Source organism: Triturus cristatus, chromosome 3_2 (genome assembly GCF_964204655.1).
Source record: "Triturus cristatus chromosome 3_2, aTriCri1.1, whole genome shotgun sequence".
NCBI classification, from domain to species: domain Eukaryota; kingdom Metazoa; phylum Chordata; class Amphibia; order Caudata; family Salamandridae; genus Triturus; species Triturus cristatus.
The window spans coordinates 171,633,927-171,648,027 of record NC_140584.1 but is presented as its reverse complement, the minus strand read 5'-3'; the positions used below and the strand labels follow the sequence as shown (position 1 = coordinate 171,648,027).

Genomic DNA, 14,101 nt, shown 5'->3' with positions numbered 1-14,101 from the left:
GTAGAAATCCAGTGTTCCGAATCGGATTCGACAAGATCGAATCCCATCCGGAGCCCTTCCTAATGAGATCATAATCGGCTCCTATCTGTTTTTTGACTTTGGGACACAGCACTTACTTTTTGACTTGTTAGCTCATTGCACCTTGTAAGTAATATTTGACAAATGTCAATGTGGTCCCAAAATTACTACACTACACATGTAATTACTTTACTTTTGTGGTTTGGCTTAAAAGCATTCATGAGGCTAGAGTGTAGTATTTGTTTTACTACATTAATTGTATGCCTAGAATACATGTCTTCGCCTATCTAAAAGGTTTCTATAATTACATTCCAGGTCAATCATTGTTTTGAGTATATTCTGAAAGCACAGGTTCTACAGGCAAAAAGGATTCTCCTGTCATATCTATAAAATGCAGAACCAGACATGGCATAGAAGCAGACCAAGAAAGACTGCCATAGGTCAATACAGGAGTATCTATTCCTCAACAAAGGTATGTCAGAAAGTAAATTGTCTTGCCTTCATTTTGTCTTTACTACATAAAAATGCTCACACTCACATACTGAAACATTCATTTTAATTCCCACTCTCACTCACTCACACCCACTCACAGATTCAATCACACAATGCTCAGACTGCGAGAAAGTGCACGATTAGTTGGAAGTAATGTGAGTTATCACCAAGTAATAATACCACAATTTTGCACCAGGGCCAGTTAGCTCAACACATTGTATGTGTAGCAAAGAGCAAGGAGGCTTAAGGAGAAATGTGTAAAGCATTAATTAGAACCAGAACAGTTAAAAAGTAGAAAACACAACACAATAAAAATCCCACTCCAAATTGCAAGACATAGGGTACATTTTAATGAACAAACAGACTCCAAAACTACAACAACTGGATGTAGGTAACCTGTGATATGATTTTATTTAAGGCTTTAGAGAATTCCAGGACCACAAAACACAAAGGCACAAATGAGGTTAACCAGGTTACTCAAGACCAGGTCAAAGCCAAAAGTTAAGGGCGACCACAATGGAGCACGGGTTAGATAAAGGGACAAGATTTGTCCTGGTAGAAAGTTTAAGTTCTGTTTAAGTTATTTTTCTGGAGGAAGCAGAGCTCGCCAATGGCAGGTGCCCTTAAGCGTGGGTCCCTGTTTGTAGCCTCGACTCCAGTGGAAATTTCGAGGCTCTTGATGTCAAAGGGGGGAAAACTCCAAGAGGACAAATTCTGATTTTGGGGCCCAGGAAGGCATCATCATCATCGGAGTGCTGCACAGTGTTGGTTCTGGTAAAGTCCGCTACGGTAAAACGTAGAAACTTTTCAGGAAGTCAGGATCTTTCTATCGGGGCAAACCACCAAGTTGAGTCTGACTGGCATTTCAACATTAGTGGCTGCAACTCTGCAGCAGTCCAGTGGTAGCCTCTTTTTGTTTTTGGCAAAAGTTCCCAAAATGTTTTGAAGTGTTCAGTCATGGAATTTTGAAAGAGGAAACAGTAAACTCTAACACCTGCCAAACCTCTGAGACCTTTAGGGCACCACTGTGGGTTAGGACTCAATCTCCCTGATGCCACCAGTAGGGTCTAGGGCAAATCCCATTGGAACTGGTCAGCTGGTCTTTTGAAGTAGTCGGCATCTAGCTGCTTTTGTGATCCTGGAGCTTAACCAGAGGCCAGCCAACCAGCCCTTAGAGTCCACTCTTCTGTCCTGGGTACAAGTGGGGAGCAGGTCCAGCTCTTGGGTTTTTTTCCCCACAAGTTCAACATCAGGTGCATCCCTTCTTGTGTCTTCCAGAAGAAGATACACAGAGGGGCCACTTTTATGCCTGGCACTAGCCTGTGAGTGGGGACAATAAGGAATAAGTTCCTGGGGAAAACCTACCCACTTTAACATTATTTCCTTTATTTGTAACCCTAAACAATCCCACAGTACCCAGTTTTGCCAAAATCCAACATGGCAAAATCATTGTTCCCGGGGTTAGAGCTCTGGGCGCACCCCTGAGGTGAGTCTAAAGAAATGAGGAATTCCCATTGCAAGTCATTTCTGGGAAATTTGCACCCTACGGTATTGCTGCCACTTTGGCTATTTGGACGATGGCAGGGGTAGACCTAGGTGTGAGTTACATATGCCTGTGACTGCTGACGGAACTTTGACGCTTGTGTAGTTGGTAGGCACACCCCCTGGGTCATTTTGTAAGGAGGAGGTCACACCTCCTCCCAGCCAGGGTCTTTCTGTTCCCTTTCTTGACTTTTGGCAGCTTTTCACTTAAAAGCACACATATCCTACATTGTAAGTACCATTCATCCACGGTCATTTAGGGCCTACCTTAGAGGTGACTTAAAATTATTAACAAGCCAGGTTTAGGATCGGCAAAGGTTTGTATTGCCAAGTTGAATTTTCAGTTTAAAAACTGCACACTCAGGCTGCAGAAGCAGGCCTGAAGTCAACCTTTACATTGTCTCTTTGGTGACGGCACAATAGATGTTGCAGTCCACTAGTGGCATATAACTTAGATGCCCTGGTACACTGGGTACCACAAACTATGGAATTATATGTAATGTACATGTGGAAATTTGTATTTTTAATCAATTCAGAGCATGCAGTAGGGTCTGTTTACCATGGCCCCAATGTACAAAAAGAGAAAACACAACAGCATCAGCATTTCTTACACAGACAGTTACACTGTTCCTTTCTCTTGAACAATCACTTTATTTTTATACTGTACAAAATAATAAGCAGAAATTTTGTTTTTCAATGCAAGGGATAGATGAAAGTATACAGCAATTAAACAAATGTTATCATTATTGTGGTTTTATAATGAATAGATTTTATGAACATAGAAAATAACCTTACAACACATGGGAGACTGCAATCCCAGTATAACAGCCTGTATCCTTTTCCTTATTACAGTCGAGTTGTGACATCTCTAGTCACCTGCAGTAATAAAATGACATAGCTGCTCAATTGTAGTAAGTTATTACATCCGGGCTGAATTGTCATGATGACTGCTTCTAGAGTTAGCAGCCAGGCTAAAATGTAGGTCACAGAACATTATACGGCTTCATTTTGAGCAGCAAAAATGAAAACTGGCTTTTTTTTCCTTTGAACTGTTTTTCTAAAAGAACAGTGATCAGCAGCAGAAAGGTGATAATTATAGCAACATGTTACCTTGTTTTTTTTCATACTATTTGTCATTACCTGAAAAACATATCCTCTTTGCATGCCTTCGCATATTCTGAGCTACAATTGTTTTTAATCCAACCTATGTCTTTTTGCAACAAATTATTAACTACTTTTGATATGTTTAATTTTGCACTACGGATTAGAATTTCATTGATTTTCACCCTTATGTCTGCAAGCTTTCTATCTTTTCAATATGAAAGGAAGGCACCATGGATTAAAATGGTTTATGGGAAGAGGGAAGTTGTTACCATATACTATAAGGAATAATATAACCCCTTGATTAAATTAGAAGGCTATTGCAATTTACCTCGAAATTCCATAACATTGTAATTGAATTTGCCCTTCTACCTTGTTTCTCTGTATAGTCACAAAGGGGCATATTAGCAAGGGCGTCTTCGCCGCTTTATCGGCACTTTTTGCCGCTAAAGCAGTGATATTTTAATCGCCCTATCAGCAAGCTGTCGCTAACAGTTGTTAGCGACAGCTTTCTGGCAAAAGCGACCGTTTTGGGGGCCGCTTTCCATGTCAGTGATTTTCATCGCTAATGACATGCAAAGTAGGCGTTCCCGACCAAAAGAGCACGGAAACAGCCGCTAACAGACCCAACGCCTATTAGCAATGAGGCCCCGGCCCCAGTTAGCGATGAAAAAAGTCGCGCTAACCGGCGATATCGCTTGAATTTTTACACCTGCTAAAATCCTGACTTCGCCATTATCCTCAACGAGGGGTGGATTCTAAGGCTGAATCCTCCCCTGCCTATTAGCAAGCTTTACGTTAGCGATAAAAGTTTTATTGCTGTTTTACTTGTGTTTCTGGTGGATTTCGACGCTATCGCTGGATCTTTTATCGCATTGGAGATATAGGTTGGTAATAATGCGCTATCTCCGCGATAGGATCCAGCGATAGACGGCAATAAAAAAATATGCGCTAAGCGCGATTTGCGATATTTATCGCACGCCCTTGCTAATATGCCCCAAAATTCGTTAGTTCCAATATCCTTATAATGCATGTCAGGAAGTACTTTATCGCATATAAAACACATTCAAGGACAGGGGATTCAACCATAGATCTGGGATGTGAACAAGGAAGAGTTATAGCAAAAAGACAGCAACCCTTTAGTGGGATTCCAGTTGCTCTTAATAGTCCCTGTTTTATAGTTCATAAAAATATAGATTGAAAGGCAGAAAACCTTCTGTCAAGGGAATCCTTGTTTTCAAGAACTGTGGCAAAATGAGAAGAGTCATTTTCGAAGTGCATCTTGCTTAGGTTCATAGAAAACAAATATACTTTCTAAACACATTTTTATTGAGTTGAACAGGACTTGGTTCCCAAATTATTGATATTGTACAGTGCATTGTAATCTCTCAAGCATTAACCATTTATATTACTTACAGATGCGGTGCACATAAAGCCCAACACACTACATCACTCACTAGAACAGTAAATGTTGTTTTTTCCATTACATCTAAAAAAGTAGTCGGACTTATAAAATAAGAACATGAATTAATGCGAACAATGTAAAATCGTAACCTGTCAGGCAATTTGTCAGTCAAAATCATGTTCAGTTTTTTTGTCAGAAGTGCGTACAAAAGAAGATATACTTACGATTTAACACACGGACTACATAATTTACCATAGAAAATACCCACAATTAGTGCTTGAATAGACTATCAAAATTTTGACAAATAGTAGGCATCAAAATAACAAAAATATAGTGGCTCTTATTCTGCAATAGGATCTTATTGGGATTGTATTTTTGCAATGTAATCTGAACACTGGTCTAACATGGATCCTATTTTCCTCTTGACACTGTTTCTGAAATCAAAGCCACAGGTAATACCAATGTGTTAATTGCTTAGCCCTGGGGGCTGCAGTCAATCTGATTGCCTGTAAATGGATGCACACCAGGACGCTCTGGTTCTTCAATTAACTGTATGAATATTCAAAACATAAGGAGACTAAAAGCATTTAGTGTACATCCTTCACTTTATGCAGTTTAAGAAGAAGTGTTATGGGGCAATGCAGTTCTCTTCACTCTGAACATGTACAGAAGTTTTTTTTCAGTTAATCATTGATTTTGTGTTTGCCCAGATCAACAGGTAGAGAATGGTTGATAAACTACAGATATGTAGTTTCAAATGTCCTTGATTCGAAAAGTCCTTCAGTTGTTTCAAAATTTAATTTTAGCATAAATCTAATGGGTCTGTTGAGAGATGAAATCGAACATCAAAGGAGGGACTTTAAAACGTGCATTGCAAGTTTGCTTGCCCAACTACAATGATGCTTAATTATATTTATGGAACGTTGGAAATAATCTCTGCAAACCATGAGCACTTAGCATTACAGTTGCCAAGGTGAGAGCTTAGGGGACATTATAACATCTGTTATTAAAGGTATACAGCAATAGGATTCGATTATAAGCCAAAAGTAGGATATATTGCAATGAGTGTATGATCGTCTTGAACAGTCAACTGCATTTGGTAAAAAATAAATAATTGTGTTAAATAGGGTGAACCTCTCTACAACATAGGAATTGAATTTCAAACAGGTGAACTAATAATGCATGTGGTGCTCAGCTTTCATTGGGACCAGGAAGATTGTAATGTTGGCATATCCATTCCTGGAAGCTTTTTTGCCAACTATTGCTGGACTTTTTAATTAGCTTAGAAACATGTGTGGCCCTGCTCAACCACCTTTGTTTGTTCTCTCCATTAAGGAAATCAACCAGAAAAACTTTGCATTTTTGCCATCTTGAAAGTACACAAGAAAGTGATGGATGGAATGCTTTATGTAATCTCAGACACTGGTAATTACTCACGTCACATCCCAAAGTATAGTTATTTTGCTCAACATGTCACCTCAGTTTGGATCCAGCCATATGCAAATCAGTCGTTATTCATCTCCAATCAGAACATTTCTGACCGAACTACCAAGCCAGGTCCTCCCTGAATGATAACACAAGCAACCTAGGAATGTTTTAGCCCTAGTAATAGGCACATCACCCCGGCACAGTTAGTTCCAGTGACACACCGTAGACGGGACCCACGTCTGGACAACCATTCCACTTAGGGTGGCACACTACAGTATACAAAAAAGTGATGGATGGAATGCTTGAATTATTCTAAGCTACTGATAATTGGTGGAGAGGTGTGGCTCACTGGTTAGAGGCGGCCGACCCGTAGGCAGAGAATCAGCCAGGGACCAGGGTTCAATTCCCGACGTGGCAGGGTCGTGGACCAGGGTCAAAACAGACTTGATAATTCTCGCCTCAGTACCTACTCTAACCAGAAACACACTCGGCAACTCTGGGCATTAAGCTTGCCTCATCTCTACAACAGCCCCCCAGGGATGCCTGGTTTCACCTTGGAGATACCCAGCAAGGGACCATCTCACAGGGAAAACCAGGACAGGTTCCCCAGCGGTCTTCAGCGCCAGGATACTCCATGGAGTCACAGTGCGCTTTACAAGTACACCCACATTTACATAATTACTCAGGCTGAATCCCAAGCCATCGTTATTTTGCACGACATGTCACCTCAATTTGACCCAGCCATATGCAAATCAGTCTTGACCTTACTCCAATCGAAACAGTGCAGCCCGAACTGCCAACATACTTCGGGCATCAAATTCAATAATAACAAGTTGAAGGATGACATGCTGGAATAAAAATCAGCCATGTGCAATCAGTCAGGGACACATACCAATCCGTCATTTTTCACCCACCATACCACCTCAGTTTAGACCCAGCCATATGCAAATTGGTCTTGAGCCTGTTCCTCATGAGAACAGTTCAGCCTGAACTGCCAGACTAGGGCCTTTCTGAACTGGAGCACAAGCAACCCAGGACTGGCTTCGCCCTTGTTATGGGCTTTTCAGTCAGGTATTGTTTGGTTCCAGTGCCACAGTGAACCCAGGACCCTTGTCTGGGCATACCTACCACCCTTAGGGCATCAAATGCAAAATAAAACAGAATTTTGAAAGCTCCAAAAATAGGTATTTGGATCCATGCAACTGGTGAGAATATCTTAGATAAAGGTGGTGCAAGATTTGCATATTGATTTTGCATTTGCAAACCCTGAATTACAGGGTTTGCCACCTCTTGATCTCTCTTTCTGATGTGTACATCCCATTTTGGGATTCAGGAAACGTTTTAGAAATTGAAAAATGGGTTTCAGAAACCAATATCACAATTTGGAAGAGGTATTTAAAGGGTATTCTTTCCAAAGTGCTAGGCCGCACAGTATGTATCAGTGGTTTGCTACAGTAATTTTGGTTGCACATCACTGATTTGTTATTGACTTCCATGTTGGGGTGGGAACTGATTCGTAAAGAGGAAGAAGATCTGTCCACTCGCATTAATGTTTTCAAAAATGGAAATCTTTTTTTCTTTTTAAAGCAATCCAGGTTCCTTTAAGGAATTGAGGCTGCTTTAAAAAAAAAATGTCTGTTTTGAAAAGCAGTACCAGGGCTGGCAGTCTGTTAACCCTTGCATGCCACCATTTATGTGACTATAGATAATCTGAGGGGATCACAAATTGCAACCTGCCCAATTAATATCAAATAGGAAGGTCATTCTACTATCCCCTGTGTTTTGGTATTTTATGAACCAACCTATATGTACATAGATCAGTTATCAAAATCAGACTTAATTCACAAATCGGTTGTGCAGAATTTGCAACCATATTTTGCAAATGTAATCTTTGTACATCAGGCTTGTATATAATGTACTAAAGTGCAATGTAAAACCAGCAAAGAGCCTTCATAGACACAATGGAAAGTATATTGGAAGAGTCACACGCCTGGGATTAATCTGTCATCTTTTTGAAAGGTATGCCATATATTAGGTGTTCCCTAGCTAAATGTGGAACAGTGGAACATGCAGACATGCTTTCATTCCATGCCACACTAGGATTAGTGATTTGCTTTTGGAATGTAAACATGCACTAATGGATATCTATTTGTATAAAATATATCTTTCTTGATTCTTGTGCCAAATGATAACAATAATAAACAACAAAACAGGATAACAAAGAACACAACAGCAAACCATAATAAAAAGACAATCAACAAAACATCAAAAGAACAAATGCTTACAATGTACCAAAATAGCACAATAATAAAACATAACTGGTGTTTGATGATGAAGAGACGTGCTACCGGAATATTGAGTACAAAATATTGTGCTATAAAACTAGTTTTACCATAATCTCAACTACACAAATATCTTGAGGGTAAGCATTTATACATAAGAATAGGTTTACAATGCTTAACTCTATGCACTTGTAAGTTTATGGTATATAAACATATCTTCAAAGTAAGCGAGTTCAGAATAGTACATCTACATTAGCCAATGGAATCTTACCTTCATTATATTATAGAGTCAGTATTCTGGCTTCAGTATTTTTGTAGCGCAATATTTTTGTGCTTGATATTGTGACAAAGAACAGATGAGAAACGGGACAGCTCTATATTTCCCCACAGATGAACACTTTGGAACATATCAAATACTTGGGAGAAACCTAAGAAAGCTCTACAATTGTGCTTGCTTCTTCTAGATGGCATGTTTATTGAGCTGGAATTGAAAAACTATTGGTCAACCATAGAAAGGCCCACCCTGAATTCACCTTGTACTGGAGAACACTCTTTCTTCCACTTCCCATGTGCTGACTACATCCAACATGATTCTTGTGAACAGTTTTCCTTTAACATCTATGAGACTTTTGGGTCAGTAAGACCAGAGATCATTCACGTCTACATTTCTATGTAGGGAGACCATTTTGTTTTTGCGTCAGGACCAAGGAAAGAATAGATGTTACCCACAAGAATGTTCCTTCTTGCAGTGGGGCTCATCAAAGAATGGTGATGTTCTTTGGAAAATGTATTTGTTATTAGATTTCAGTTAGGCTATCTTGTTGTGTTCAGAATATTAATATAAGAGTGTACACATATATCTGCCCCAGGTAGATGTGGCAGCCTTGGGAGATGGGCCTACCTCCACTTAGTTCCTTAATCCAACTTTATAAGGGGGAGAGAGCAGACACCTTGATGGTTGGTGGGAGGGATAGGGGAAATGGGAACACAGTCAAACGATACCATGAATCTGACCCCCCTTTTCTGCTGAGACGACCGCTAGGTACTCCCCCAATGTCTCTGAAGGGATTGACATTCCTTATATGTGTACCCAGATTTGGAGCCCCCGGCACCCACTGTTTTCCAATTCATCACCAGAGGGTTGGTGTCTACGTAGATGTTTCTACTATTTGGATTGTATTTGCATGATTTAGTGTTTCTTCTCTGCCACTCTACTGAATGCTAATGAAGTTTTTAAAAGATGTTATATATCTATATTTAGGATTGATTATGTGTGTTTGCTTACCTTATTAATACTTTGGACATCCCAAGATGGTGACCCTTGGAATCCAAATGTTGCTATTACTTTTGCTCATCTCCATCGTGTTGGGAATGGCAATCTGATTGCAATGTGATTACAATCGAAGATCACTGAGAAGAAAGCTGGCTAAAATTACTCTTGTATAATTTTGCCGCTGGCCCCGTAGCCTATTTAGTGCTTAATTTTTTTCCTAAGTGACTTATACAATGATCACAAGATTTTTTATAAGTAGAGGAACATCGATGTTTTAATGTGATTTATGAAACAAATGTATTCTCTAAAAACAAGAATATGTATGAAGAAGCAAATAATATGATGTTACTCTTTATATGTAAATATTAACACTCTAACATGACCGCTACACAAAAGTAATCACAGTTGCTGAATTGCCATTTGTCAATTTCAATGTTGCATGTATAATGAACTTTACTTAGTTTGTTTTAAATGGTGGAATGAGATGATACCATACTGACACTGTGGAAGGCATACGTGCCGAAACACGTCTGTCCGGTGTTTTAACGTGTTGTTGGCAATGAAGAAATATAAATTGGATGCTCCTGGTGTACACTTCATCTGTTTGTGGTCGTGACAGAAACACTGATGCAGAATATATATATTTTTAAGTATATATATATATATATATATATATATATATATATATATATATTATCTACTGGCGGTCGCCAGTAGATAGTTATAGTTAGGACCGTGTTTCCATAGGAAATCCGCAACATTCTATTTGGAATAACTTTGGCGCAGGGTTAACGAATCCTCGCAACATTTTCAAAATAGGTGGGGCGCTCCGCTCCGCTCCGCTCCTACCCTGAAAGTCTCGGGGGGATTCGTCAAGCAGGGGCTGAGAAAAAAGGGGGGTCCCAAAACGTGTTTTCCCCATGCAATTTTCCATAGGGACCTTTAGTCCAAGGTACAGCCCGGACGGCTGAACAGAATTACTTGAAATTTGGCAGAGAGGTAGTCCTCAGGTCAGGGATGTGCCTTTTGCAGGTCTGGTGTCAATCTGTTCAGTAGTTCCTGAGAAAATCAAAAGTGAAATCATATATATATGTGGGCGGAGCCTAACCACACATCTCATCCTGAGATCTGATTGGCTGTCAGCACTTCATCCAAGAGGTGTTGGCAGCCATCTTGGGACCAATATACATGATAGCACCTCATTAAAAAGCATTGCAGTTAATAGAAGGTTTTAAGACTTTAGTCACATTATAAATCATTTGTTGATGGTACCATACTCATTTTAGGAATTGTGGTATGTTCTAAGGTGATTTCACCATGTGAAAAAGCCTTCTGCTGGGATATCATGATTGAGAGAAAAATATTTTCTCATGCTTATCCCACAGAGGTTTGGAAGGTGATCTATAAGCTAAACTGAGAGCTTATTTTCTGTAAATTCACATTATCTTTATCAGTCATGTGAGAATGAAGTCTGACATTCTCAGTAAAACATGTACATCCAACAAGGGCAGAGACTGTCAGTTGATTCCTTTGTGTTCTACTGCAGCTTCCCAGAGTGTTCCAAAGAACAACTAGAGCGCTAACAGTCCTACTTATGATCAACGTATGGCACACCTGAAGCCATCTTGCTTGGATTAAAGTGGTAACTCTTAAAACATTTAATTTAAAAAGGAACAAAATGAGGGGGTTCATTTTTCCATAAAAAGTATGATTAGTGCTGCAGAAAGAAAACTTAGGGCACATTTTGAGTGACTTCTCAAATCTTCTTCTATTTCATTAAAAAATTCTGACATGAAGACTGAAACATGCACTTTCAATACCAGCAGCAGTTTTCCCTGGTGAGCAGTAGCTTTACTACAGTGATCTAATGAGCAAAAAGAGTGCTAACATTCTGAATTTATGGCAAATGTGTGACACATCTGAATGCCTTTGGAATCAAAGTATTTCCTACTGAGGAGACTGCAGTACATGAGGAAATTAGGAAACTTCATAACAAATAAGTCTGCCAAGATGGCCACCGGAGACAAAAGAGCCCAAATGTAGCCCAAAATAACCCAGATGTAGCCCACATATAGCCCAATGACAGAAGTGTGCAAAACACTCATTATTTTGTGTTTTTGCAGTGTTATATAGTGCAGACTTGTCAGGTATTGGAGTGCTTTACATGAGCATTGGTTACATCACACAAGAACAAATTCATTTTGGTTGTAGACATGGGGAGACTAAGTGATTTGACCAAAATCACAGAATGTCGAGCTGAAGCAGAAACTCCAACCTGGTTCCCCAGTTGCAAAGTCTGCAGTTCTGGAAGTATCACCACATCCTCTCCCCTAAGTGCAACATTTAATCAAGTGGTCAACTGGATAAAAAACATAAAGGTAACAAATAATTTAAAAGTGCTTTCTCGCTATTTGAAAACTCAGAAAATATGTCTTTATTTTAGTCTTTTAGAGCACTAACCATAATTTTGATGCCAATAAGACCCTCTCATATATGTAATTTCTAAAGGAAATGCTCTAGGTATTACAGTTTTGATTACATCAAGATGACGTCAGGCGTTCCACACTTTTGTAATAAATATAGAATGTTAGCAATCTAGTTGTTCATTAGGATACTGTTGAGAGGCAGAGGCCAGGGGCACAGACTCTGAAAATTGAAGGCAGGTAGGAGGGTGCAAAGGCAACAATTTAACCACACTGAGCAGGCAGGAAGGGCCGTGGCAGCATAACAGACTATGGAGGGCAGTGGAAAGGGGGGCAGGGGCAACAAACCAACAATACAGGACTTGCAAGAGAGGCTGTGGCAATGTAATAGACCATTGTGGGCAGAAGGAAGAGGCAATGGTAGTACAACCATACATGCCAACAGACCCGATTCAGCCAGGAAACGTCCAATGTTTTTAAGCTCAAATGGGCTTTATTTTATCTGTCTCCTGTCTACAACCTCCTCTTTTTCAATGTAACTCAAAGGGTAAAATCAATACCCCAGTTTTTTTTCAAAATCTCCCTCTTACCAAGTTCAAAATGTTCGCAAGTATGGTACATTGGATCATGGAAGGAAATGGGGTAGGGACATGGACTTGGATAACAGAGGACAGGAGGGACATGGAGAGGTGCACCAAACTGACCTTGCAGGGCAGGCATCAGGGTTTGCAGCAGCACAATACACCACACAGGGCATGCGGGACGGGAGTGCAGCACAACAATCCATAGAAAGCAAGCGGGAGGGGACAGGACCATGCACATGGACAACAGAGAACAGAGGGGCAAGAGGCAGGACCATAATGGACAGACAGGAGAGAAATCTGCAGCATAACAGACCATAAAGGGCAAGAGGGATGGATCAGGGGCATTACAATGGAACAGACAAGCCACGAGGGAGGGAGTAGGGGTCTGCACATGTAAACAGAGGGCTGGGGGCAAGGTGGCAGGGCAGGAGCAGCAAGATAGCCATGGAGGTCAGGCAGGATGGGCACTAGAAGCAAGACACACCATGAAGAGCAACAGTGAGACTGTGATGGCATACACACAGACCATGGAGGGAAGGTGGGAGGGGTTCAGGGGCAGCTAACTGACCACACAGGGAAGGTGGGAGGGGCCATGGCAGCACAGAAGACCATGCATGGCAAGTGGGAGGGTTAGTGGTAGCACAATGGCTATGATGGGCAAGAAGGAGGGTGCAGGGGCATGCACAAAGGACGATGGAGGATAGAAGGGAGGGTCAGGGCCTGTGCACAGACAAGAAAGTTCAGGGGAAGGGGCCTCACAACAGACCGCACGGGGCAGGCAGGAGGAGCAGTTGCAGCACAACAGACCAGGGAGGGCAGAAGGGTGTGGCAGTACAATGGACCATGTAGGACAGGAGGAAGAGGATAGGGGCATGGCATGTGGACAGGCAGGGTGGAGGTGGCAGGGACAGGTTACAGTCATCTGACAATGCTAGGCAGGTGGGAGGGGAGTGGCAGCTCAACAGAACACTCAGAGTAGATAGGAGTGGCAGGTCCATGGAACATGGTGGGCAAAAAGGATGGAGCTGGGGCAAACACAAAGACATCGGAGGGCAGGGGGAAGGAGAATAGGGGCAGCAAGCTAAGCACAGAGTTTAAGCAGGAGGTCAATGATGGGGCATAGAATTGGGCAATGGAGGGCAGGAGGAGTGGACTGGTACATCATACTAAATTGAGGGCAGTGGCAGCACATCAGACCATGCATGGCAGGAGGGAGGAGGCTAGTCCATGGATTCACACAACAGAGGATAGGGAGGAGGGGGATGGGGCAGCAAGCTAACTGTTCAGAGAAGTCGGGTATTAGGAACTTTATTGTTTTTAAAACGTGTGTCTGTGCGAACTACTTAAAATATGAACAAGTATGCAGCATAATCTCACTTTTATTCAGGAAGAAGAGGACGTTTGTGACTGTGACTCCGGGCTCACTTGGCAGAAACACCCCCTGACCCTCCACCCCCATCGCAAAATGTAATGCCCGTGAAAAGGGTAGGTGAACACAGTGTTATATAGAACATAGTCCTGAGAGCACGATTGAAAATGAAAACCAGATATAC

General features: G+C 41.2%; 1 long non-coding RNA gene across 1 annotated transcript in view; it reads left to right on the top strand.

The window, feature by feature from the left end:
• The window catches only part of LOC146856973 (uncharacterized), a 70,999-nt gene that overhangs the window by 30,223 nt on the left and 26,675 nt on the right, over nucleotides 1-14,101 (top strand). The window contains exon 2 of the long non-coding RNA XR_014979836.1: nucleotides 334-490. This is a non-coding gene — a long non-coding RNA (uncharacterized LOC146856973). The remainder of the gene's footprint in view (nucleotides 1-333; nucleotides 491-14,101) is intronic.